At 36.5% G+C, this 7,421-nt stretch overlaps 1 non-coding gene across 1 annotated transcript; it reads left to right on the top strand.

Moving 5' to 3' along the window:
* The first annotated feature begins 1,634 nt into the window (after window positions 1-1,634).
* On the top strand, window positions 1,635-1,706 carry TRNAF-AAA (transfer RNA phenylalanine (anticodon AAA)). Its single transcript has one exon. It is a non-coding gene; the product is annotated as a tRNA-Phe (tRNA).
* The last annotated feature ends 5,715 nt before the right edge of the window (window positions 1,707-7,421 follow it).

Here is a 7,421-nt window from a genome sequence, read left to right as displayed (position 1 = left end):
GATAACAGATTGGGTGTGGGACTGAAGGGAGAGAAGTGTCAAGCATTAGTCAGGAGTTTCTAACTTGGGTACCCAGGAGGAATAACTGAGATCAGAAATGCAATGCAATATGATAAGCAGGTTTCATATAATAAATACATCAATTTTGGAGTTTTAAGTATAAACTGTCTATAAAGCACATATATTTGTGAATCAGTGCAAAGTTTAAGAGAAATATATGAACTGATGATACTGTTTACATAAATATAAAGAACCAAAGTAGTCCACTATTATTGAAAATCTCATTTGTATTGTGGCCCTCTTAAAATTACATACTTCACTACCTCTAATATAGGAAGCTAAGTATAAAATTCTCCTTCTGTGTGACAGGTAGATACTCTACCTTTTATAGAAATGAGGTGTATGAAATAAAAGTTATATGATAACATTTAAATGAAATACTGTGTACTCTAATATTAGAGGTTCACATATTTTAAGTTACCATTATTTGATATTTTAAATGGTAAAGAGAGAAAGGACTCAATTATGGCATTTTCTAGGAATAATGATGAATGAATATACACATTTATCTAAAACACATCAATTAAAAACACTCTGATAGATATAGACAGATTCTCTTAGGGAGACTAATAGCTGGTTTAAGAAAAAGTATTGAAACCCTGTCTATGAACTATTACTTCTTAGTTATGAACTTTTCTCTTGACTTCCTACTTTTGCATTTCAATCCCCTGTGATTAACAGATATATATATATATATATATATATATGATCAACTTTAGCTTTTTCAACATTGGTGTTTGTGACATAGACTTGAATTACTGTGATTTTGAATGGTTTGACTTGAAGATGAGCCAAGATCATTTTGTCACTTTTGAGACTGCACCCAGGTACTGCATTTTGGACTCTTTTGTTGACTATGAGAGCTACTCCATTTCTTGGAAGGGATTCTTACACCAGAAGTAGATATAATGGTCATATGAATTAACTTCACCTATTCTTGTCCATTTTAGTTCACTGATTGCTAAAATATTGATGTTTACTCTTGCCATCTCCTGCTTAACCACATTCAATTTACCTTGATTCATGGGCCTGAAATTCCAGGTTCCTATGCAATACTGTTCTTTACAGCACCAGATCTTACTTTCATCACCAGACACATCCACAGCCGAGAATCATTTCTGCTTTGGACAGTCACTTCATTCTTTCTGGAGCTAATAGCAGCTGTCCTCTGCTCCTCCCCAGTAACATATTGGATCCCTTCTCACCTGGAGGACTCATCTTTTGGTGTCATATCTTTTTTCCTTTTTATACAGTTCATGGGGTTCTCATGGCAAGTATACTGGGGTGGTTTGTCATTTCCTCCTCCAGTGTATCAGGTATATGCAGAGCATATCATGCAAAATGCCGGGCTGAATGAGTTACAAGCTGAAATCAATATTGTCAGGAAAAATAGCAACAACCTCAGATATGCAGATGATACTACCCTAATGGCAGAAAGCAAAAAGGAGCTTAATAGTCCCTTAAAACTGAAAGTGGAGTCTCTCAGACATGTCCAGCTCTTTGTGACCCCATTGACGGTAGCCTGCCAGGCTCTTCCATCTATGGGATTTTCAAGGTAAGAATACTGGAGGACTTCCCTGGTGGCTCAGATGGTAAAGCATCTGCCTAAAATGCAGGAGACCCAGGTTCAATCCCTGGGTTGGGAAGATCTACTGGAGAAGGAAATGGCAACCCACTCCAATATTCTTGCCTGGAAAATCCCACGAACGGAGGAGCCTGGTAGGCTACGGTCCATGGGATCACAAAGAGTCTGACACAACTGAGCCACTTCACTTCACTTTACTTCTCCAGGGGATCTTCCCAAGCCAGGGATTGAACCTGGATCTCCCACATTACAGGCAGACTCCTTACCATATGAGCCACCAGGGATACCCAAAGAATTTCTTGATGAGGGTGAAAGATGAGAATAGAAATCTGCTTAAAACTCAACATCCCCAAAACTAAGATCATGGCATCTGGTCCCATCACTTCATGGCAAATAGGAGACAATTTGGAAGCAGTGGAAGCAGTGACAGATTTCCTCTTCTCGGGCTCTGAAATCACTATGTATGGTGACTGCTATCATGAAATTAGAAGATGATTGCTTCTTGGCAGGAATGCTATGACAGCCTAGACAATGTGTTAAAAAGCAAAGACGTCACTTTGCCGACAAAGGTCCAAATAGTCAAGACGGTAGTCTTGCCAGTAGTCATGTACTGATGTGAGATCTGGACCATAAAGAAGGCAGAATACCAAAGAATTAACACTTTTGAACTGTGATGGAGAAGACTGGAAGCTGGAGAAGACTCTTGAGAGTCCCTTGGATAGTCAGTAGATTAAACCAGTCAATCTTAAAGGAAGTCAACTGTGAATCCTCATGGAAGGACTGATGCTGTAGCTGAAGCTAGCTCTAATACTTTGGTCACCTGATATGAAGAGACAACTCATTGGAAAAGACCCTGATGTTGGGAAAGATTGAAGGCAGAAGGAGAAGACAGCAACAGAGGCTGGAATGCATCACTGATTCAATGGACATGAACTTGGGCAAATTCCGGGAGATGGTGAGGGACAGTGAAGCCTGACATGCTGCAGTACATGGGATTGCAAAGAGTCAGACAATGTGGCAACAGACCACCACCAACATGCACTTATCTCAAGGTCAAAATATATCAACTGAAGAGAATCTTGAAAGGGGAATTGAGGGGAGATGGGAAAGACTAGAGATCTCTTCAAGAAAATTAGAGATACCAAGGGAACATTTCATGCAAAGATGGGCTCGATAAAGGACAGAAATGGTATGGACCTAACAGAAGCAGAAGATATTAAGAAGAGGTGGCAAGAATACACAAAAGAATGGTACAAAAAGATCTTCATGACCCAGATAATCATGATGGTGTGATCACTCACCTAGAGCCAGACATCCTGGAATGTGAAGTCAAGTGGTCTTTAGAAAGCATCACTATGAACAAAGCTAGTGGACTTGATGGAATTCCAGGTGAGCTATTTCAAATCTAAAAGATGATACTGTGAAAGTACAGCATTCAATATGCCAGGAAATTTGAAAAACTCAGCAGTGGGCACAGGACTGGAAAAGTCAGTTTTCATTCCAATCCCAAAGAAAAGCAATGTCAAAGAATGCTCAAACTACCACACAGTTGCACTCATCTCACATGCTAGTAAAGTAATGCTCAAAATTCTCCGAGTCAGGATTCAGCAATATGTGAACCGTGAACTTCCAGATGTTCAAGCTGGTTTTAGAAAAGGCAGACGAACCAGAGATCAAATTGCCAACATCTGCTGGATCACGGAAAAAGCAAGAGAGTTCCAGAAAAACATCTATTTCTGCTTTATTGACTATGCCAAAGCCTTTGACTGTGTGGATCACAATAAACTGTGGAAAATTCTGAAAGAGATGGGAATACCAGACCACCTGATCTGCCTCTTGAGAAACTGTATGCAGATCAGGAAGCAACAGTTAGAACTGGACATGGAGCAACAGACTGCTTCCAAATAGGAAAAGGAGTACGTCAAGGCTGTATATTGTCACCCTGCTTATTTAACTTATATGCAGAGTACATCATGAGAAACGCTGGGCTGGAATAAGCATAAGCTGGAGTCAAGATTGCCGGGAGAAATATCAATAACCTCAGATATGCAGATGACACCACCTTTATGGCAGAAAGTGAAGAGGAACTCAAAAGCTTCTTGATGAAACTCAAAGAGGAGAGTGAAAAAGTTGGCTTAAAGCTCAACATTCAGAAAACAAAGATCATGGCATCCTGTCCCATCACTTCATGGGAAATAGATGGGCAAACAGTGGAAACAGTGTCAGACTTTATTGTTTTGGGCTCCAGAATTACTGCAGATGGTGGTTGCAGCCATGAAATTAAAAGACGCTTACTCCTTGGAAGAAAAGTTATGACCAAACTAGATAGCATATTCAAAAGCAGAGACATTACTTTGCCAACAAAGGTCCATCTAGTCAAGGCTATGGTTTTTCCTGTGGTCATGTATGGATGTGAGAGTTGGACTGTGAAGAAAGCTGAGCACCAAAGAATTGATGCTTTTGAACTGTGGTGTTGCAGAAGACTCTTGAGAGTCCCTTGGACAGCAAGGAGATCCAACCAGTCCATCCTAAAGGAGATCAGTCCTGGGTATTCATTGGAAGGACTGATGCTGAGGCTGAAACTCCAATACTTCGGCCACCTCATGTGAAGAGTTGACTCATTGGAAAAGACCCTGATGCTGGGAGGGATTGAGGCCAGGAGGAGAAGAGGATGACAGAGGATGAGATGGCTGGATGGCATCACCGACTCTATGGACGTGAGTTTGGGTAAACTCCGGGAGTTGGTGATGGACAGGGAGGCCTGGTGTGCTGCAATTCATGGGGTTGCAAAGAATCTGACATGACTGAGCAACTGAACTCAACTGAACTGAACTGAGTCATTAATGAGTTTGTTAAGTAAGAATAAAAAGTCAAACAAAAACTATCAAATAAAAATTAATGTAAATACTATTTTAGTAAAGAATTTGTAAATCATATAGCCAAATTGTAGAACAGATGTCATTTAAACAGCTTCTTCAAAATCATCTGACTTAAGATCCTGTTTAATGTCTATTTCTAAAATATCTAACTTCTTCAATTTCAAGGTCCTAATGAGAGTTCGATGATTTATGCTGCTGCTGCTAAATTGCTTCAGTCGTGTCCAACTCTGCACTACCCCATAGACAGCAGCCCAACAGGCTCCCCCGTCCCTGGAATTCTCCAGGCAAGAATACTGGAGTGGGTTGCTATTTCCTTCTCCAATGCATGAAAGTGAAAAGTGAAAGTGAAGTCGCTCAGTCGTGTCAGACTCTTAGCAACCCCAGGGACTGCAGCCTACCAAGCTCCTCCGTCCATAGGATTTTCCAGGCCAGAGTACTGGAGTGGGGTGCCATTGCCTTCTCTGAGATGATTTATAGCCACTTATTAAACATAAATAAAATTCCTCTCTTTTCAATTTTAATTAAAATCTTAAAAATTAAAAAATTTTTAACTTATAATAAGTTCTCTTTGCTTCTACTATTCCTTTGGTTAAAAAAACTTTATTGTTGACCTTGCTATATCCCTGTTAGCCAGTGGAAAGTATATTCTGTAAAAGCAAAGTTATTTACTTAAAGTTGTTTCAGCAAATCTGAGAGAATAAGTATGATAAATCACATTTTCATAAATAGAAACAATTCAATTCATAACAAAATGGCTCTGAATATATTTGAGGAATTTTGTAACCTATGTAATTTCTTGTTTGATATGCAGATGTATAAGAACTTGCTTCAGTATTAAAATCTTCACTTTCTACTCTTTTTAGGATACTTTCACTTCATTCCCAGAAGAAATAAAAATGAAGATTTAATATATGGGTATATTTTGTTTTATTGCTCTTGGCTTTATTGTGCTTCACAATTACTGTGTTTTTTATAAAGTAGAGATTTGTGACAACCCTTTCTCAAGCAAGTCTATTGGCACCATTTTTTCAACAGCATTTGCTCACTTCATATCTCTGTCACAGTTTGATAATTCTCACAATATTTCAGGCTTTTTCATTATTATTGTATTTATCATGGTGATCTTTGATATACATATTGTAATTGTTTTGATATTTTTTTAGCAATAGAATATTTTTAAAATATATACATTATTTTTAAGGCATAATGTTACTGTGTAATAGATTATATTATAGTATGTACGTAGCTGTTCACTAAGAAACCAAAAATCCTTGAGTAACTCATTCTATTTTTATATTCATTTTATTATGTTGTCCTGGAGCCAAACTTGCAGTATCATTAACATACATCCACATTGGCAAATGTTTGTCTTTTTTCAAAAAATGGCAAAATGAAAATTGTAGAAACAGGTTATCTCTTGGGCAGGTTCCTCTTATCAACAATAAGTAAATCAATATAAGGACTGAATGATCTCTTATGAAATTATCAGTTTACTTTTAAAAAGTAAGACCAATTTTTATTTTGTTTTTATTTTTGCGACAATGTATATAAATGTGTTTTATTTTTACTAAATGATAGCTGTGAAATCAACTCAATAGACTTCTTTATACACTTGTAAACTTACTAGCAGCTTTAATAGGAGTAACAGCTGAAAAAACATCCATAAATGAAAGGAACATTTTAAGAAATATACTAAGCTTTATGTTCAACGGTTTTTAGGATAATGTTCACAATAAAATTGGAAGAAGAGAGTATGGATTTCCCTAAACATAGAGATTGTGTCAGTGTTCCCATAATGTTAATAATTTTTAAATTCAATTAATAAAATGTGACATATAGTGAGTACAGGAGAAATCTTAAGAAATCCATTAAAATTAAAACAAGTTTTGTAAAAATGTGTTCTCTCTTAAAGTTTAAAATATCTGTCTCTTAAAGACTATTAAAACTTTTTATTCTTGCTATTTAAGTTATAGAGACACATAAAGTCGTTACTTGGCTTTCTGATCAGAGTGATAACTGAATGCATTTCTATAGATCTCCTCCTTTCAAAATTATATTGATATGATAAAAGTAATATTCAAATAAAATAGCTCCTTGACATCTCTGGAACACAGAAAAGTTTCATAGACTAGAAACACTTAGGAAGTTGTGTAAGATGGAGAAGATAGATTAGAGGTGTTGAGAAGTGGAATTCCATACCTCCGTTTCACTGTGAAATTTCCATAGTTACTCTCTTCGTCAACTTAGTGGTAATTTCTTTTGCCTTTTCAGTTTTGTTCATGTTCCCCTTTTGGAAACTGCTGGCATTTCCCTGTGTTTTTTTCTCCTCTTACAGTTGTGCCTTATTTTGTTTCCTTAGATAGTAACTTTAAAACGTTTGTTAATTTTAGTTGGCTTGGCAAGTACAGGGGAGCTAATATAAAGGGCAGATAATGGGTGTGGCATCGGGAATAAATACAGTAGATCAGTTAGCATTAGCCTACATTAAGCATTAGCCTAATTAAGAATTAGCCTGCTTATTCTTAAAAAAAAAAAAGGAAAAACCTGACATAATAAAAACAGATTTATATACATACACAAAAACTATCACCTCACTCCTGCTGCTCTAAATCATCTTGATCATTGATAAGGCTATTCTAGCTTTTTAAAAATTAGAATTATCATAGATTTTAATAACATTTTTATCTAATGCTTAAAGATTTCATATATTTTTGCTATTAAGACTTTATATCCATTATTCATTAGGCGTAGTTTAAAACACCTTCAGAATTTTCTCAAAGGCGATTGTCCTAATCATAATTTCTAATCTTCCTTATCTTGTTAATTAATACAATTTTATTAAGACATCTATTTTATCAAATATTCAATTGAATTTATTGTTTCTCCTAATTAGCACA

This window comes from Bos mutus, chromosome 17, assembly GCF_027580195.1.
Source record: "Bos mutus isolate GX-2022 chromosome 17, NWIPB_WYAK_1.1, whole genome shotgun sequence".
Taxonomy (NCBI): domain Eukaryota; kingdom Metazoa; phylum Chordata; class Mammalia; order Artiodactyla; family Bovidae; genus Bos; species Bos mutus.
This window is presented reverse-complemented; position numbering and strand designations above follow the sequence as displayed.